The sequence below is a fragment of the Coregonus clupeaformis genome, unplaced genomic scaffold, assembly GCF_020615455.1.
Source record: "Coregonus clupeaformis isolate EN_2021a unplaced genomic scaffold, ASM2061545v1 scaf0005, whole genome shotgun sequence".
NCBI lineage: Eukaryota > Metazoa > Chordata > Actinopteri > Salmoniformes > Salmonidae > Coregonus > Coregonus clupeaformis.
Window position 1 is genome coordinate 1,237,672 of NW_025533460.1, and position 21,839 is coordinate 1,259,510.

General features: G+C 42.0%; 1 pseudogene; it reads right to left on the reverse strand.

Moving 5' to 3' along the window:
* Nucleotides 1–11,938: 11,938 nt before the first annotated feature.
* LOC121578805 lies at nt 11,939–20,290 on the reverse strand (annotated as a pseudogene).
* Nucleotides 20,291–21,839: the final 1,549 nt, after the last annotated feature.

The window sequence follows — 21,839 nt, forward strand, 5'->3', positions numbered from 1 at the left end:
GTAGGCCATGGAAGAAGGAGCTGCTGTAGAAGTTGATGACGTAGACGAGGTTGGTGAATCGGCACAGGAAGTGTCCACACAATCACATGTTCTCGAACATGGCCTACAGGATGAAGAATGGCACCACCACTGTCATCAGCAGGTCCGACACGCCTACGTTGAGCACGCAGAAGAGCACGCCGTTGCGGCTGCTGCGCAGGCGCCAGTTGACCCACAGCACCTGTCACGATTCTCTAAAGCAGAACCCAGAAGCAGACCAGGACAAGGTGAGTAGAACGAAGGTGAGTATTTATTTACAGATTCAAATGTGGAAGCAGAATAATCCAGGAGACGGAGCGGGCAGCGGAGGTGAGTTGGTGGGAGTGAATAGGCAGATCCAATGATGTTACAGAAGCCACCGACGACCATGCTGGGGTGGGGTGAATGTTCCGGGAGAATGACTGTAGACAGAGTAAACGAAGGTAAGTACACGGCAAGCAAAAAGTACAAAACAACAAAACTAACTCTAGTAACTTTGAGGCTGATACGCTGACACAACATACTGTTCATGTCTAACGATCCGGCAGGGAATGGATGTCAGGTCAGAGCTTATGAAGTGGAGAGGTGATGATCAGGACCAGGTGTGCAGATAGCTGATGAGATGCAGGTGCGGGTAATAGAGAGATCTCCCGCCTAGCTTCGTCGCCCGGCAACCAGACAGGGTGCGTTCAGGAACTTCAGGAAACTGACTCCAGGACAGAAAACAGGCAACACAGGCAGAAACAGACTCAGGAAGCGGGATTCATGACAGCACCAGAGTGTTGAGCGTCAGTCAGGCCGGCCAGGAAGAGCAGCAGGAAGAGCGCCATGTGCTGCGAGGCCTTGTCCTGGTCCACATGGCCCTCAAGGGTGAAGTCTGTGTAGTTGTCTTCGTACCAGGATGAGTTGTTGTGCTCGTGCTCGTCCATGACCTTTAGGTGGACAACGGTAGTGTATCCATTACAGGACCATGAGAAAATACATAAATAAATCATAGAAATGAATACAGTGTCATAAGAATCTCTATCACACACACAACCCACCAGAGGACCACCAGAGCTCTTGACTGTTACAGATTATTTCTGTGGATATCATAGTTATCTAATTAAAGTTTGGCTGGAGAATTACCAGACCCTATGGAAAGAGCCTACATGACAAATAAGTAATGTCCTTGTTCTACTTACTGAAAAGCTAAGATGACACCCTATTCACTACATAGTTCACTACTTTTGACCATAGCTTGGGCACTAGTAAGAAGTAATGCACTATGTAGGGAATAGGGTGCCATTTAGGATGCAACCTGCGAGATGAAGGGAAGAGAAGACTCCACATCAGGTGGCTTACCTTGAGCAGCAGAGATCAGTGATGAGAGGATAAGATCAGGAGCGAGAGAGCAGAGCAGAGCAGGACACACTGCGGCTGAGAGAGATCAAAGTCCTGGCTTACTGAGCACTGTCCCAGCGCCTTGAGGACACTTTCAGACTCTGTGCACTGGCTCTGTATGTTCCTCAATGACCACTGTGCTGGTACAGACACGAGCCTCACAGTTAAAGTACACTCCACGCACACTCCCCCATCCCCCAGTTAGATGAGAGGACAGGATAGTGTATCCACGCTGGAGCATGAGCGGAGAGGAGGATGTGGAAAAAGGAGCTGACCAACATAGAGGGGAGATATAAATGAGAAAGGAGACAGAAGCCTCCAAAAAGAAAAAAGACAATAATTGCACCTAACTGAGCCTCCCTGAGTTCATTATTATGATGTAACTATAGGGGCTAAAATGAAGTTATTATTAAGACTTGAGACTACCACGAGAGTTGTGAGCAAGAGCCGAAATCCAGAGGTTACTGAAGGTCAAATCAATGTCACCTCTCAATCAGGGAGGTCAGGGAACCCAAACAGATCCAACACAACAGTTTGGAAGATAAAATGCTAGTTTAGGGCGTGGAACATATATGGAGTCCACTGTTTATTTTTCACCCCAAGATTAACAATCCCTATCCAACATTGAGCATTGAATAATTTCTAATGATCATGTCAACTGTAATGGAGGTGATAGAGGTAATTGGTAACTTTAACATATCATTAGCAGGTCATGATGAGATTGGTGCCTCTTTGGTGAAATCAGTGTCTTCCTCGATTACTGAGCCTCTAATGTATATCTTCACCAAATCTATGCAAACTGGTATTGTTCCTAAAGATTTGAAAATTGCCAAAGTTATTCCCCTCTATAAATCTGGGGATCCAAGATCTTTTACAAATTATCGCCCATTATCTGTACTACCATGTTTTTCTAAAATCCTAGAAAAATGGGTGTATAAGAGAATGTTGAAACATTTAAATCAACACTGTATTCTATATGAGCACCAATATGGTTTCAACACTGTATTCTATATGAGCACCAATATGGTTTCAACACTGTATTCTATATGAGCACCAATATGGTTTCAACACTGTATTCTATATGAGCACCAATATGGTTTCAACACTGTATTCTATATGAGCACCAATATGGTTTCAACACTGTATTCTATATGAGCACCAATATGGTTTCAACACTGTATTCCATATGAGCACCAATATGGTTTCAACACTGTATTCCATATGAGCACCAATATGGTTTCAACACTGTATTCTACATGAGCACCAATATGGTTTCAACACTGTATTCTACATGAGCACCAATATGGTTTCAACACTGTATTCTATATGAGCACCAATATGGTTTCAACACTGTATTCTATATGAGCACCAATATGGTTTCAACACTGCATTCTATATGAGCACCAATATGGTTTCAACACTGTATTCTATATGAGCACCAATATGGTTTCAACACTGTATTCTATATGAGCACCAATATGGTTTCAACACTGTATTCTACATGAGCACCAATATGGTTTCAACACTGTATTCTATATGAGCACCAATATGGTTTCAACACTGTATTCTATATGAGCACCAATATGGTTTCAACACTGTATTCTATATGAGCACCAATATGGTTTCAACACTGTATTCCATATGAGCACCAATATGGTTTCAACACTGTATTCTATATGAGCACCAATATGGTTTCAACACTGTATTCTATATGAGCACCAATATGGTTTCAACACTGTATTCTATATGAGCACCAATATGGTTTCAACACTGTATTCCATATGAGCACCAATATGGTTTCAACACTGTATTCCATATGAGCACCAATATGGTTTCAACACTGTATTCTACATGAGCACCAATATGGTTTCAACACTGTATTCTACATGAGCACCAATATGGTTTCAACACTGTATTCTATATGAGCACCAATATGGTTTCAACACTGTATTCTATATGAGCACCAATATGGTTTCAACACTGCATTCTATATGAGCACCAATATGGTTTCAACACTGTATTCTATATGAGCACCAATATGGTTTCAACACTGTATTCTATATGAGCACCAATATGGTTTCAACACTGTATTCTATATGAGCACCAATATGGTTTCAACACTGTATTCTATATGAGCACCAATATGGTTTCAACACTGTATTCTATATGAGCACCAATATGGTTTCAACACTGTATTCTATATGAGCACCAATATTGTTTCAACACTATTCTATATGAGCACCAATATGGTTTCAACACTGTATTCTATATGGCAACCAATATGGTTTCAACACTGTATTCTATATGAGCACCAATATGGTTTCAACACTGTATTCTATATGAGCACCAATATGGTTTCAACACTGTATTCTATATGAGCACCAATATGGTTTCAACACTGTATTCTATATGAGCACCAATATGGTTTCAACACTATATTCTATATGAGCACCAATATGGTTTCAACACTGTATTCCATATGAGCACCAATATGGTTTCAACACTATATTCTATATGAGCACCAATATGGTTTTCGTAAAAACTATGCCACAGATATGGCTCTTTTGCAACATGTGGGTAAAATCTTTACAGCCCTTAACAACAATTAATACGCTCTTGGCATCTTTTTAGATTTATCCAAAGCGTTTGACACAGTTGATCATGAAATATTACTTTCTAATTTGCATTATTACGGTTTTCATGATTATACATATAATTGGTTATATAGTTATGTTTATGATAGAGAACAATTTGTTTATGCAAACGGCTGAGCATCTACCAGGGCCAAGATATCCTGTGGTGTGCCTCATGGTTCGATAATTGGACCTTTGTTATTCCTAATCTATATCAATGACCTTGCTGCTGTGTCTTCTACCGTACTTCCCATTCTCTTTGCTGATGATACCAATTTGATTCGCTAATTAATGAAGCCAACTCAGGTATGGCCAAATATTCTGAATGGTTAGAGATAAACAAATTATATTTAAATGTTTAAAAAATCCAACTTGATTGTATTCACTAGTAAGAATAAGAAATATAGTAAAAAATAGAAAAAAAGAGCCAGAATCTCAATTGGTGGAAATGAAATGGAACAAATCACATCCACTAGATTCCTCTGAGTTCTAATTGATGAAAAGTTATCCTGGAAAGATCATATTCAATTTGTCTGTAGCAAAGTGATGAAATCTGTTGGTATCATCAGAAAGATGAGTGGTTTGGTTCATCAGGCAAGCTTCCTAACTCTACTGTATAGTAGCTTAATTTACCCATATCTCATTTACTGTAATATTGTCTGGGACAGTAGCTAATTTTCCCCAAACATCAGACACCCCCTGACCTCGGACACTTTCTAGCGGTTGGAGGACTGAATCACCTCGAGCTCAACATTTAAATGGACTGAAAAATAACGGTAAGTTTTGTGACTAACGACACCCTTTTAACTAGCTGACCACCGATTTTCAGTGCAATTTATGTAAGTTAAGTTAGGTTTTGAGAGTTTTCAAAAAAGTTATATGTACACATTTTGTGGAACACGCTGCATATTGTAAAATTCGACTGCGCGACAGACCACACCTAATTTAATATCCAACTTTTTACCTCTGAAATATAGCTAACGGGTTTTCTAATGTTGCTATCTTAGTTGCTAAATGTTGATAGAACTGCTAAGTAAGCAAAAAGGAAAGAAATTGTAAGTGTTAGATAATACATATCACGAAAACAGCTGCATGTTGTCAAGCTTTACCGTATCAAAATTGGAGTCCTCTGACGGAGGCGTTTTGCACAATCTGCAAAAATGTATTTGGAACTTTGAACCATGAACTTTTCGACACCTATCACTGTTGGCTATATTTCATCTTACAACAGCTACATAGAGGCAGTATTTAGTTAAATGGTACAATGTATGCATCAATATTACACTAATTGGGACACTAATTTTCATTACAGATAACATCAAACAAAAAACGTGGGTACACTTTCAGTTATTGTGAAAACTTTCATCACCTTTCAATGCCTTAGCTTTGAAATGTTAATGTTTATACATATTCAGATTGAGTTATCTTTCTAAAATGTGTATAGTATGCCAAGTTATTTAGCTACATGTATTTACCACTGCAGCATGGAGAAAGTCAAGAGGAAGCAGTGGAGTGAGGTGGACATGTTCCATGCCATGGAGGACTGCGGGGCAGGGATGGCTATCCGCCAGGCTGCCAAGGTTAGGCATCTTTTGTTTTTAGGAGATTACCATGTGTATGTGAATTTTATCTGCTAGTAACAGTTTTCTTTTCTTATCTACCAAGGTGCATGGTGTACCTCGGCAGACCCTGGCGGACAGGCTGAGCGGCCGGGTGACCCATGGTTGTCGCAGTGGACCACCCACATTGCTTGCACCAGAGGATGAAAAGTCTCTGGTGCAGTACTGTATCTACTGCGCCAGCCATGGGTTCCCCTTCACCAGACAGAGGCTGATGAAATACGCCGACAAAATACGCAGGTATTTGGTGTTCTATGTGTTTATGTATGTAGAATGCTGGACTGACTGTTATCAATGTGTGTGATGTAAATGTGGATGTGTATGGTGATGCCAAAACAAACATTTTCATCCTGGATGGACAATTATATATTCTATTCTATTGTAGGTTTCGGCACCCAGGGGGAAACAATCCCACCACTGGGGAAGAGGTGGTGGGAAATGTTCAGGAGGAGGCACAAGAACCTAAGCATGAGGAGGCCGGACACCCTGGACAGGGGGAGAGCTGAGTGTGCCACACGTCCGACGATGGACACCTTCTTCACTTCTTATGAGAAGCACTTGGAGGAGAGTGGGTTGAGGGAGAAACCCAGACAAATCTATAACTGCGATGAGTCTGGGTTTCGTAGCGACCAGAGCAGGCACAAAGTGCTGGCTCCCGGGGCGCAAAACACGTGTACCAGCAGGCTCCGGGGGACCAAGGAGCACATCACAGTGCTGGCCTGCTTCAACGCAGCTGGGGAGGACGTCCCCCGTTTATCATCTACCCCAAGTGTTTCCCCGGTGGCCACTACACACTGGGAGGCCCCCCAAGCCTTGTATGGACGGTCAAGCAGTGGCTACATTGACGGGGACCTGTTCAGGAAGTGGTTTCAGCACTTCATTAAGTATGCAGTGAAAGAGCGCCCTCTCCTTCTCCTCTTTGATGGGCACAAGAGCCACATGGACCCGGAAGTGCTCGCGGTGGCACTAAGGGAAGGGGTTATACTTCTTTGTCTTCCACCACACTGCACCCATGTCCTGCAGCCGCTGGACGTGGCATACTTTGGCCCTTTAAAGGCTGAGTTCTCCAAGGTAGCTGGAGACCTTAGCCATTTTGACCACTCCTACATGGTAAACAAATCAGAATTTGCCAGAGTATTCCGCTACCCGTACCAGCGATGCAAGGACATGCGCTATGTGGTGGAAGGGTTTAAGAAGTGTGGCCTCTTCCCTTTTGACCCTTCAGCCATTGAAGGGTCCCGTTTATGCCGTCTCGGACCCTACCGGGTCCCAACACCGCCTCTACTGGAACCAGCAGCAATGTACCATCCATCAGCACCTCCTCCCCAGCGACTACAGGAGGACCCTCAGCCCCTGCCCCAGTCCCAGCCGCTGCTCCAGTCCTATCCCTAGCTCTAGAAGAGCACCCCCTAATAGAGGGGGGGCTGATAGCGAAGGACCTGGGGCACATCCTTACTGTCCTGAAGTATCGGCTGGACCGATACAGAAGACTCCCTGTGGTCGCCACATGCCTCACCGGGGAGGAATACACGCGCCAGTGGCAGGAGAGGGGTGAGAAGGGAGAGGGCCGGGGCAGAGGAGAAAGAGCGTCGGGCAGCCCTCAGAACACAGAGGGCACAGGAGAGGGCTGCCATGGATGAGACCATTGACGCCATCGCCTCTGCTGGACCCCCTGCTGGAACCACTCCTGACAGCTGCATCACCACTGCCAGTGCCTCCCAGTGTGCAACACCTGTAGGAGCCGCCGGAGTCCCCAGCTGCAGAAGAAGGCCACATGCCTACTCTCCCGGCCACACCATCGTCGGCCCCTCAACCCCCACCATTACAAACACCAGCTCCTCCAAGCCATCGTCGGCGGTTTTGTCCACCACCACCCCAATGCACACCACCCCCCATGTCTGTCACCACCAACACGGCCTCCTCTGGACCAACTGCCTCCTCCGTCTCCCCTGGTCACACCACCATAGCAGCCTCGTCTGGTGTCCCTGCCCCCTGCAATTTGAATACCACCACCTCCACAGGTAAACACATGTTAAATTACGAAAAAATGACTGTTTGTTATCTGTTTTATAAAACAGCAATGTAAAAAAATATATATATATATCTTTATATATCTACAGTAAATAGCACCAGCCCTCAAGTCATCTCCGCCTCCTCCAAAACCTCTGCAGCTTCCTCCAGAGGTATTGATGTAAAAAAAGTTGAAAAGGGTTTTCATGCAACATGCTCTGTCTAACACTACTTTTTCTCAAACTGCAGCACAGAAAAGGAAGAGAAAAGCTCCACCGGTCACATCTGTCACACCACCCATGGCACCACTCTCAGGTACTTCATAATCTGTTTTTCTCGCTCTCTCAGTTGTATCAATTACTATTGTTGTTGAAGAACTTCTACATTTTGCAAAACCATATTAATCAATTTGTATTATTATTTAATTTTTTATAAAAGAAGACACCACCTGCTGTGCTCGCTGCGGGGAGCGTGATCCGCCTGCAAGCTCCTCTCAGGAGTGTAGATCCGAGGTGCCATGGGTGTGCTGTGACTTTTGCCAGCACTGGTTCCACTGCAGGTGTGTGCAGTGGGATCAAGAGGTAGCGGTGGAGCTGGATTTTTATTGTGATTTTTGTGACAATATAGGGATGGAGGTCGAGATTTAATTGTTTGTTTTGTTTGTGTTCATATGAAATTATTTATTTGTTCAAAAAAATAAATGTCTAAAATATAATATATATATTTATTTATCTTTCTGATGATACCAACAGATTTCATCACTTTGCTACAGAATAAGAAATATAGTAAAAAATAGAAAAAAAGAGCCAGAATCTCAATTGGTGGGAATGAAATGGAACAAATCACATCCACTAGATTCCTCTGAGTTCTAATTGATGAAAAGTTATCCTGGAAAGATCATATTCAATTTGTCTGTAGCAAAGTGATGAAATCTGTTGGTATCATCAGAAAGATGAGTGGTTTGGTTCATCAGGAAAGCTTCCTAACTCTACTGTAAAGTAGCTTAATTTACCCATATCTCATTTACTGTAATATTGTCTGGGACAGTACATATATATGCCTCCTACCTACACAAATTACTCATCATACAAAATAAATTTGCAAGACTAGCCACCTCTAATTACCTGGCTCCATCTGCACCTTTGTTTAAGAAACTCAAATATTTTGTCTATTTACGACATTAATGTACGCCAATTATGCACTTTAATCTACAAATACTCATACCTCCCAGACAGTTTACCTAAACCCTTCAATGGATTCTTCCAGGTTAATTCTGAAATCCACCTATATAACACAAGACACTGCGATAACCTTCACCCTCCCCACTGCCGCACCTCACATAGTCAATTCTCTATCAGATACAGAGGTACCATACTCTGGAATTCTTATCTTCACATTGCCAAAACCTCATCATGCCTCAATAAACTTCAAGTGAAGATTTGGGGTCAGTCTGATTAACCAAACTAAACAATAATCCCCTCCATGTAGCCTAACTCTCATACTCACACACACACACAATCAAACATGGTTTTTCTTGTATACTGAGTATATCATGTACAATTATAATTAATATGCTTAGTTGAACTGATTGAATAAATGTAAATTTTTTTGTGCTTATATTTGTGGTGTGGTTTTCATAAAGCACTTTTGGGCTTCCAACCTCACTTGCACACCGTTTTTACCATTTTTTTCATCTGTAATTCTTTGGTGCGTATAAATAAAACCTAAAACCTCATAATAAACCATCCATAAAAAACGATTATATATTTTAACATTTATTATTTGGCCCTTAAAAATAATAATGTGCAAATATTGTACAATCCACGTGTACAAAGCTCTTAGACACTTACCCAGAAAGACTCACAGCTGTAATAGCTGCCAAAGGTGATTCTAATATGTATTGACTCAGGGGTGTGAATACTTAAGTAAATGAGATATTTCTGTATTTCATTTTCAATCAATTTGCAACAATTGTCATTATGGGGTATTGTGTGTAGATGGGTGAGAAAAAAAATATTGTAACCATTTTGAATTCAGGCTGTAACACAACAACATTTTGAATAAGTCAAGGGGTATGAATACTTTCTGAAGGCACTGTACATAACATGTTAGGCTATACCCCGATCAAATACTGCTGTCGTCTATTGTTGTCTTCTATAACCCCTGAAATATTGTTGCCACCTAAACATCGATATCCACTAAATTGTGTCACAGTTTTACAGAATGCATTAAAGTTACAATAAAGCTTTCACAATGATAGACACCAGTGCTTTTTTTTTAGAAAGGAGCACAGTTCATTTTCTTCCCATTCCATATCTCTCTCAGGTCACACAGACCCAGATAATATCTTAGATTTGTTTCAGGCTCTTTCTTAGAAAAGAGCACCTCACCTTTTCCAACCCCTTTGAACCTCTCTTTGTCCACTCAGCAATTGCCATTGTTCCCCATACCTACTTATTTTGTTAATCTTTTGTTTAGCTTAGCCTTCAACACCATAGTGCCCTCCAAGCTCATCACTAAGCTCGGGGGCCCTGGGTGTGAACTCCACCCTGTGCAACTGGGTCCTGGACTTTCTGACGGGCAGACCCCAGGTGTTGAAGGTATGTAACAGCACCTCCGCCACGCTGATCCTCTACACGGGAGCCCCACAAGGGTGCGTGCTCAGCCCCCTCCTGTACTCCCTGTTCACCCATGACTGCAAGTTTGCTGACGACACAACAGTAAGCCTGATTACCAACAACGACGAGACAGCCTACAGGGAGTAGGTGAGAGCCCTAGTGGAGTGGTGCCAGGAAAATAACCTCTCCCTAAAAGTCAACAAAATGAATGAGCTGATCGTGGACTTCAGGAGAGAGCAGAGAGAGCACGCCCCCCATCCATATCGATGGGGCCAATTAGTGGGCTCGGCCAACACACCTGAACACATTTAACAAGATAGAGGATAGAGAGTTTTGTTGATACGGAGAACGGAATGTATATGTTTTTAAATAACATTCTTAGAACGTTCTTTGAACGTTTGTTTTCTTGTGGTTTTTATAGAAATTCCCACAAAACAACATTGTTTCTTAACGTTCTCTGAACTTTCTGAGAACATTTACTTTAAATAGAACCATGAGGAAACCTGTAGAAAACATTATGCTGATGTACTGAAATTCCAACAGAAGAATGTTCTTTCTTAACGTTCTCTAAACAATTTAAAAACATTACTTTAAATAGAACCATGAGGAAACCTGTAGAAAACGTTATGTTTAAGTACACCTAAGAAACATATGGTTCTCAGAATGTTTTGTGGTAGCTGGGTATATTGCGCCATTCCCAGAACATTGTGGGAAGGTTGAATGCAAAATAATCATAGGACAACCATGCTCTCACCAAGCTCTAAGAAACATATTGTTCTCAGAACATTATGTACTCCCTGGGGTCTGTCCATCCTTATTTTCAGTTAATCAGATTGCACTGTACCTGCCTGCTGTGTGGGATTTGGTGGTTTACTGGAAGGCATTAACATGTTAATGACATCCCTATGAGATGTCCAGGACCCCTATTTTCCTCTAGAGAACTTTGGGAATACTGTAACTTACTTTACTGTAGGCCTACTAGGATATCTAGTTATGAGATAGCGCACGACTTCTGAAAATGTAACACAGATAATTTAATAGATTTCAACGCAAACATAGATTTAAGAAACATTGAATACATTTGCGCAAAATATATTAAGATAAATCAGTGATTACATTTTTGGGGGAGGCATTTCTTCACCCTGTGTTTTGATTTAAGCAAGGAAGTCCAAGCGAAGTAGGACTTTCTAAAATCAATCAGTCTTTCTAAAATACTAGTCCAGTGTGTGTCCATAAAATGGCCACTCTGTCCTTTTGTGCCTCCATCTGGTCGGAGAATCAGCTGGAAGAGCATGCCGTAAAGACAATGCTCTCTCTTCCCATTGTCATAGAAACCATTAAAACACACCCTGTTGTCAGATGTCGACAGAGAATAGAACTCTGACAGGTCTCCAAAATTCCAGAACTCGAGGCACCTGATGATGATGATACTGTTTCTCTGTGTTCCACAGGTGACAAAGCTAGTACTAAATAGTCTTTTTTAACTTATTGATGGATACAATTAAATAAATAGCTCTTTTAAAAACGGTATATTTTATCTCTATATGACAGTACTTGTCAGTTAAGGAATTGTAACAACAAGGTAGTAAATGAGGAGTGTTTTCGTATTGAGCCGGCTATGGTTCTGTAGCTGTAGTTGTAGCTGTGTTCTGGTGAGCTATGCAAAGATCTCAGCAATGAACTCATGGAACCTCTTGGCATACTGCTCAGGGTGAACGGTGGAGATTTATGCTCCGGACTAGGAATCACACAAACAAATACAGATATTGATAAACCAACAACGATAAGAATAAAACATGTTCATATAGGGAAGACATCTTGAAAACAATAGATCAATCAAATGTATTTATAAAGCCCTTTTTACGTCGTTGGAATTTTTACTCACATCCCTATTACACACAAACGCAAACACACATCAGCGTGTCACTCAGCCCGTGTTTGATGGTCTTGGCAGCATGAAATGCTTTCTTCTTGGTGTCATAGTGGGTCAGAACGTCAATCAGACCCATGAAGTACACCTCCCTCTGGGCAGCAAGACAGGCAGTGAGTGACAGGCTATCATACAGTGGATGGATGTTAATCACTCCCCTGTTGACTGTGAGGTATAGCTACTGTACTGTGCATGGCCTAATACAGTATGAGACTAATCCTAACTGGAGATCCTGATGCAGTATCAAAAGTAAGTAATGGGTCTCTCAGGTTAGGATTTGGTCCATTGTGTCATTATCACTTACTGTGTCTACACTAATGTACTGTCTTATAAAGAATATTATCTAACAGTAAGATCATCAACCACCATACAAAAATCTAAGACATAAAAAAAAGAGCCCACCCTCTTTTAATCAAGGTTCTGTTCAGCTACAAAATTCACTTGCTGGGACTCACACGGTGAGAGAACAGTAGAATGGAAATTGTCATCCTAGCAATATGCCTAATAACTCAATAATCATGGTCAGGAAAACTTTCATTCTAGAAGTGAATTATAGGATCTCTATGGGGACTCACTATATAAGGGTCAAACTCCCCGGGCCCCAGCGGTTTAAAGGAGTTCATGTAGCCAGCGATGCCTTCAGGAGAGGTGCCATAGAAGCCCACAGCAGGAGCAGGAGTCAGGCCGTTCTCCTTGTCCACTTCATCACAATCATCATATGACTCCTCCTCCATCTCCTCCTCCTCCGTCCGGCCCACATTGTGGATCCCCAGCAGCAGGCTGTAGTCCATGATCCTCAGACGCACCAGTAACTAGATAGATAGCGAGCGAGAGCCCCACAGAAGACAAACGTAACACAGTTAGCCACTTATAACAGATCAGTCACATTTGTCTATATACATCTTTTCTCCCTCCCTACACACACTGGGGCATCCCTCCCAGCCACTCTGCACGTATGTATAATGTGCTGCTGTGCTACTGATGCTGTGCCCTGTCTCTGACACTCGCCTTCACGTCTCTGTTGAGCTTGTCCATGATCCTCTCCTTCTCCTCCTCTCTCACATAAACCTTCTGCATGTTATTCCTGAAGTTCACATCTTTGCGCATGGGCAACTTTTCACCTGAAAACACGATGAAAGAGAGGGGAGAGAGAGCAAGTGAACAAGATAATCAATTTAAAGATAAAGTGCCTCCAGAAAGTATTCATACCCTTTGACTTATCCCACATTTTGTTGTGTTACAGCCTGAATTAAAAATGGATTAAGTAGATTTTTTTTCTCACCCATCTATCAATCAATTTTATTTTATATAGCCCTTCGTATATCAGCTAATATCTCGAAGTGCTGTACAGAAACCCAGCCTAAAACCCCAAACAGCTAGTAATGCAGGTGTAGAAGCACGGTGGCTAGGAAAAACTCCCTAGAAAGGCCAAAACCTAGGAAGAAACCTAGAGAGGAACCAGGCTATGAGGGGTGGCCAGTCCTCTTCTGGCTGTGCCGGGTGGAGATTATAACAGAACCATACCAAGATGTTCAAAAATGTTCATAAGTGACAAGCATGGTCAAATAATAATCAGGAATAAATCTCAGTTGGCTTTTCATAGCCGATCATTAAGAGTTGAAAACAGCAGGTCTGGGACAGGTAGGGGTTCCATAACCGCAGGCAGAACAGTTGAAACTGGAATAGCAGCAAGGCCAGGCGGACTGGGGACAGCAAGGAGTCACCACGGCCGGTAGTCCCGACGTATGGTCCTAGGGCTCAGGTCTCTCAGTTGGCTTTTCATAGCCGATCATTAAGAGTTGAAAACAGCAGGTCTGGGACAGGTAGGGGTTTCGAATCAGCAGGCAGAACAGTTGAAACTGGAATAGCAGCAAGGCCAGGCGGACTGGGGACAGCAAGGTGTCAGCATGCCCGGTAGTCCTGACGTATGGTCCTAGGGCTCAGGTTCTCAGAGAGAAGAGAGAACGAGAGAATTAGAGAGAGCATACTTAAATTCACACAGGACACTGGATAAGACAGGAGAAGTACTCCAGGTATAACCAACTAACCCCAGCCCCCCGACACATAAACTACTGCAGCATAAATACTGGAGGCTGAGACAGGAGCGGTCCGGAGACACTGTGGCCCCATCCGAAGAAACCCCCGGACAGGGCCAAACAGGAAGGATATAACCCCACCCACTCTGCCAAAGCACAGCCCCCGCACCACTAGAGGGATATCCTCAACCACCAACTTACAATCCTGAGACAAGGCCGAGTATAGCCCACAGAGGTCTCCACCACAGCACAAACCAAGGGGGGGCGCCAAACCAAGGGGGGGCGCTACACACAATATCCCATAATGACAAAGCTAAAACGTGTTTAGACATTTTTGCAAATTGATTGTCTCATTTACATAAGTCAATACATGTTAGAATCACATTTATATTTTAGTCATTTAGCAGACGCTCTTATCCAGAGTGACTTACAGTTAGTGCATACATTTTCATACTGGCCCCCTGTGGGAATCAAACCCACAACCCTGCCGTTGCAAACGCCATGCTTTACCAACTGAGCTACACGGGACCACCTTTTCTTTGGCAGCGATTACAGCTGTGAATCTGTCTGGGTAAGTCTCTAAGAGCTTTGCACACCTGGATTGTACAATATTTGCACATTTTCCTTTTTAAAATTCTTCAAGCTCTGTCAAGTTGGTTGTTGATCATTGCTAGACAGCCATTTTCATGTCTTGCCATAGATGTTCAAGCCGATTTAAGTCAAAACTGTAACTAGGCCACTCAGGAACATTCAATGTTGTCTTGGTAAGCAACTCCAGTGTATATTTGGCCTTGTGTTTTAGGTTATTGTCCTGCTGAAAGGTGAATTTGTCACTCAATGTCTGCTAGAAAGAAGACTGGACCAGGTTTTCCTCTTGGAGTTTGCCTGTGCTTAGCTCTATTCAGTTTATTTTTATCCAAAAATACTTGCCCCAAACATAACACTTTGTATTCAGGACATAAAGTTAATTTCTTTGCCACATTTTTTGCAGTTTTACTTTAGTTGCTTATTGCAAACAGGATGCATGTTTTGGAATATTTGTATTCTGTACAGGCTTCCTTCTTTTTACTTTGTCATGTAGGTTAGTATTGTGTAACTACAATGTTGTTGAGCCATCCTCAGTTTTCTCCTGTCACAGGCCGGCTCATAGCCTGTGGCAAAAATGAGTGGTTAGTGAAGCAGTTTTAAATACCCTGAGCCCAGGTGGCTCCAATCACACCAACTCCAATCACTAACGACCCTCCTCTGCCTGCAGGAGGAACCGCCCCTGCACTGCAGAGGGGCCGTGACACCCCCCTCCTTAAAATGAGGGTCCCACCCTCAACCCAAATTATGACCCAACATATTTAAAACAATCCAAAAACCAAAAAAAACAGATACCAGTCCCGGCTTCTAACAGTAGCCCCGTGTCCCCTAGCTGACTGTCCGTCCTCAAACTCAGCAGCCCTGGTACCTGGGGAGCAATTGAAGAGAAAGGAGGCACAGACAGCCCGCAGGGGTCAGCAGAGAGAAAATACAAACTAGGCTAAAGGAGCACGGGACAGAGCATCAGCAATGATATTATCCTTACCACCAATATGTCTAATATCGAGGTTGAATCGTTGCAAGAACAAAGCCCAACGTATCAGGCGCTGGTTTGGATTTTGCAGGGACTTCAGAAAAATAAGTGGGTTGTGGTCAGTAAACACAGTTACAGGGGTTAAACCAGAACCAACATAGACCTCGAAGTGCTGTAAAACCCAAATGAGACCTAAAGCCTCCTTTTCAATTACAGAATAGTTTTGCTGATACATTTCCGGGAAAAGAAACTGACTGGACATAATTTTCCTGGAGAAGCCCCAGCACCAATTTGACTGGCATCTACCTGCAATTTGAAAGGTTTCCCAAAATTTGGTGCTGCCAACACAGGTGCCAAACACAAAAGAGCCTTAACTGCATCAAATGCCTCTTGACACTGGGTGGACCAGATAAATTCAGCCTTGGCCTTCAACAGATTGGTCAGGGGGGACACTACTACCGAAAAGTTTACAGAAAGCACGGTAGTACCCCGCCATTCCCAGGAAGCGCATCAGTTCTTTCTTTGTGGAGTGCTGTGGGAACTGCTTCACAGCCTGAACCTTGGCTTCCACGGGACAGACAACACCCTGACCCACAACCTTGCCTAGGTATGTGACTGTAGCTTTAGCAAACTCACACTTTGCCAAATTGATAGTCAACCTGGCCCACACCAGTCTTTCGAACAGGGCTTGTACTCTACAGACATGCTCCTCCCAAGAGTCTGAGTATACGACCACGTCATCCAAATACACGGCACACCCTTCCAGACCTGAGACCACCCGATTCATCAGCCTCTGGAAGGTGGCTGGAGCATTCCGCAAGCCGAAAGGCATCACTGTATAAGAGAACAAACCAGATGGAGTTATAAAGGCAGCAATCTCACAAGCTCTTTTGGTAAGGGGTACTTGCCAATATCCCTTTAAGAGATCAAATTTGCTAACCCAACTTGATCAATACAGTCCTCCATCCTAGGAAGAGGGTAAAGGTCTGCATGGAGGAATGGGCCAAAATACCAGCAACAGTGTGTGAAAACCTTGTGAAGACTTACAGAAAACGTTTGACCTGTGTCATTGCCAACAAAGGGTATATAACAAAGTATTGAGAAACTTTTGTTATTGACCAAATACTTCTTTTCCACCATAATTTGCAAATAAATTCATTAAAAATACTACAATGTGATTTTCTGGATTTTTTTTCCTCATTTTGTCTGTCATAGTTGATGTGTACCTATGATGAAAATTACAGGCCTCTCTCATCTTTTTAAGTGGGAGAACTTGCACAATTGGTGGCTGACTAAATACTTTTTCCCCCACTGTAAATGTTTACATTGAAATGGTGCTGTAATAGCGGAGGCAGTGCTCCTGTTGTCTTTGTGCTGACTTGTGGTAACTCTGTGGTTCTAAATCAGTAGTTGTTTAGTAAACTGCTTGTTGCTTGACCATGCTGCAGGTCATATACCTGTTTGTTACATGCAATATTTGCTTTGTGGACTTCACCGGACAGATGTTGATCTCCGGTTTTATGATGAAACAAACTTATGTGTAGTTGAATCTATTCCGCCACTGTGTGACTGTTGTTTTTTTGTTGTCACTGCGTTATTGTTTATCACGGTGGCATATGAACGAATGGGTTATAGAGCTAACAACACAATTATCACAACATAGGTTGTAATATGGCTTTTTTACTGTCTTGGCTTCCTCAGAGATTTTACCCATGCACAGCTACTGCTTGGTTTCTTAACCCTGTGCCACAAATGCAAAAACATTGGCATGTGGAAACAGCGCCAGGGAAACTAAACCAAAGCATGGATTGCTGTCATACCTTGTCCATAATCTGTTTAAAGGGTAAGGAAACCAATGTGTCATTTTGTAATTTGGATAAACTATCCCTTTAATTTAGGAAATATATTCCCAAGTATTCCCACGAATACAAAAAGAGACATATGTGATTGTGTCTCAATGTAATCAAGGTATGAAATTATTGTTATTTTTGGGCTTAGTTGTGGTTGATTTGAAATGTACAAATTATTATAATTATGTTCCGGCACCCCGACCATCCGTTTCAACAAAAATCGTCCCGTGGCTGAATCTAGTTGCCTACCCCTGACATAGGCTATCAAAGCCACAGAGCTTATAAAGACTCACCATGTTGGAGTGTGTTGGTATGCATACCTGATAATCCAGATCCTCGATTCCAAAATGCTCTCGGAGATTGCGGAACACCTGTGGACAATACTCTTTGAACTTGAAATGTCCTGGAAGAGTCTCTCTGTAGAGGAACAAATAATAGGGATCATACAAAGTGTAACTATTGTTACTGTTTATTACAGCATTATAAGCGTTACTAAATGTTGTTTAGGATTACTGATGATCTGAAGGTTATATGGTTATATGGTTATTATCATATAAATCATACAAATAGAATGAATGGGAATGCCCATTCTGCTCATTCTAATTCTATGGTTTTTATAAGGTTAGGCCTATATGAATTCAACATTCACAAACATTAGGACAATAATTATATATATTGTAGACAATCATGAGAAACTCCAGAACAAGACTTCAACTTAATGACCTGACACACTACACTCTTAGAAAAAAGGGTTCCAAAAGTGTTCTTCGCCGCTCCCCATAGGATAACCCTATTTGGTTCCAGGTAGAATCCTTTTGGGTTCCATGTAGAACCCTCTGTGGAAAGGGTTCTACATGGAACCCAAAGGAGTTCTACCTGGAACCAAAAAGGGATCTTCAAAGGGTTCTCCTATGGAGACAGCCGAAAAACCCTTTTAGGTTCTAGATAGCACCTTTTTTTCTAGGAGTGTACTGCTATTAACCCATGAAGACATGGATATCATTTGGCCTCTTTTCTATCTTTTGTTTCTCCCTGTATCTCCCTCTCTGTCTCTCCCAACTTGAGGCAGGAATTTCACACTTCATTGTTCAGAAATGGGACACCACGCTGCTAACCACTCACACAAGCACACTCAGCTGTGTGGTACTGCTTAGGGAGAGAACCAGAGACGATAACAGACAAATACATATATCAGAATGAGCATTTCTGCACAACTTGTGCAATTTAGTTCAATAACTGATTAATATTGGGAATAATGTACTGAAGAATAATCTGAGGACAAGCTCATTGTGCAACGACCATTTTGGATGAGTAGGTATTGCAGTCCAGGGGCTAATGTAAAAATAGCATACAATAGCATTGCAATATTAATTGGATGAATAATAATGGAAGGCATTTCAGAGGACATCTGATTGATATTATGATATTATGACACCTATTATAAAAAATATTTCAAAGGACTTTTTCAATGTTGTGAAAAAAATCCACTAAATCTCATTTAGGTTTATATAGTTTATGGTCTCTGCCTCGGAAACATGCAGGACCCCACTGTCCAATCCCTAACAACACAGAGACGTCAGAGCAGCCAATCTCTGGCCTTGGACAAATACTAATACGACACACACACACACGCACACACACACAAACACACACACACAGACACACACAGACACACACAGACACACACAGACCCTCTCTGTGTCCGATGCCTTTCACATTCCTTACAGTGGACATGTCATCGTGAGTCTAATTGCGTTGGCTACTTAGCCGTTGAGCGTCATGGCGTTCGTGTGAGCTGAGCTGCACCCAGAGATTAAACAATCCATCTCCCACTCCTCCTCTGGTCCACACACAGGAGATGTCTTTCCCTTTTAGCATACTAGGAGCACTTTACTGTAAATTCTCCTCCTTATACAACCTGCAAGGCTGCAAAGCTCTCAACAATGCTTTGGGTCAAAGCGCTCAACAACGCTTTGGGTCAGTGTTTTCCACAAACACTCCCAATCTTTGCACAATATGCCGCTTCATAGGTAGTTCTCACCTTTGAAATTCAGATAGGCCTACATAGACAAACCTATCTTCTAATATTCAATTACTAGCAAATTGGTTTGTGGAGAGACACATCAGGTTTGAATAGAACAGAACAAGTCAAGAAGGGAATTTATAATCAGATTACCTGATGATTAACTAACTCTCCACTTGAGTATGGATCAATATATATATTATTTATGTTGTTACTCTTTGACAAACATTGAATGCAGTGAGTAGGCTATAGGCTACAGTACTTGTTGAAGAGATGGTTGCTGACTTTGATTTTGGTATTGGCTTTGAAGTCATCAGGAAGATGCATGACAGGGTCAGGCACCTGGACCAGGTCATTAATCTGCAGACAGTGGACACTGTTAGAACACACACACACACGCACACACACACACACACACACACACAATAATAATATCAACAAAAACATGAATTTCATCGACATACCGAGTGATTGACTCCCCACATAAGGACACAGAACAGGGTCACTGGCTTGGAACACCTCCACTTTCTGCTGTACAAAATGTTTCTTCTTTGTCTTCGTTTTGGGAACCAGGATACTCAAAGGGCTCGAGGTGGCACCCGGAGAAACCATTGCGCCGTTTATGTAAACAATATTGCGCCGTTTAAGTAAACAATAATCTGAACGGGTTACAACACTATTTTGTTTACATGAATTCACCTTGGTGCACCGGTTTGCCGCTCTCCTTTTGCCTTCTTATTTAAGTGTTTGACTAAGGTTGATCCATTAGTTGCCGAAAGACAACCTTAGATTACATCAAAGAAACTCGCCAACATCTGGCATCACCTGCCCAGTGTCGCGTGTCCAGCCTAGTACGAGAGGTGTGCGAGGAATTATGCGCTCCGCCCTCAACAAATGCAGCAAAACAAGCAACTTCTCATTCAATTCCCTTAGATTTTTACATTACCTGTCCTGAACAATTGTTCCATATTGTTGCCTACCTAGGATATATTTGCATGATCATAAAAGGCTAGAATATGGTTTAGATTATGCCAATGAGACTGTACAGGTTCCCACTTCCCTAAAATTCAAATGTGTTTTGTAACATTTAATTGCAACTTCAACCTTATTCTGGACAAATCGAGTAGGGTTACAGTGCATTCGGAAAGTATTTAGACCCCTTCACTTTTTCCACATTTTGTTACATTACAGCCTTATTCTAAAATTGATTAAATCATTTGTTTACTCATCAGTTTACACACAATATCCCATAATGACAAAGCGAAAACAGGTTTGTCGAATTTTTGATATTTAATTTTTTATATGACATTTACATAAGTATTCAGACCCTTTGCTATGAGACTCGAAATTGAGCTCAGGTGTATCCTGTTTTGCAAAAATGTCTACAAACCTGTTTTTGCTTTGTCATAATGGGTTATTGTGTGTAGAGTGATGAGGGGGAAAAAACTATTTAGTCAATTTTAGAATAAGACTGTAACATAACAAAATCTGGAAAAAGTCAAGGGGTCTGAATACTTTCCGAATGCACTGTACATGAGAACTTTCCGAATGCACTGTACAGGTCGTCCTTCCTAATTCAGTTTGTGGAAATGGAGAAAAAAAAACAGTCTTTGTTTGTTTGTGTGTGTGTGTGTGTGTGTGTACCGTGTCCATCTGTATATAAAGTTGCACATGCCGACTAATTGATTTATCATTCCTGTCTGTTGTTTGGAGAATCTGTGTATTCTGTGTCTTTATTATAAGTCTCAGATTGTGTTTTTGGATGTTTTATTTGATTTTTTCCTTTAAAACTTTGAAGAGCATACCAACTCCAAGCCTCTGTGGCTTTAGAAATTGTCATGGTAACTCTGAGAGCCAGCCTTGAATTGTTCCTGGTCATATGAGAAAGATTTCTGGATTAAGGGCACACAGCCCAGCCATTACAACCATAGCAAAGCTATTTTCAGTCACAAACAGGTTTTTGTTGAACTGTAGAACGCATGCTGTTATGAGGCTCAAATGGAACCTCTAAAACGTATATTATAAAGCAGGTAATCTTCAGCAGACATCTGGGACTAGTAAACTTACCCATCAACATCAGTTTGCTTTTAGTGTGCTTCCACTCAGAGACATTCAACGATAAAATGTCACATTTATTTATGTATTAAAAATGGTCAACATA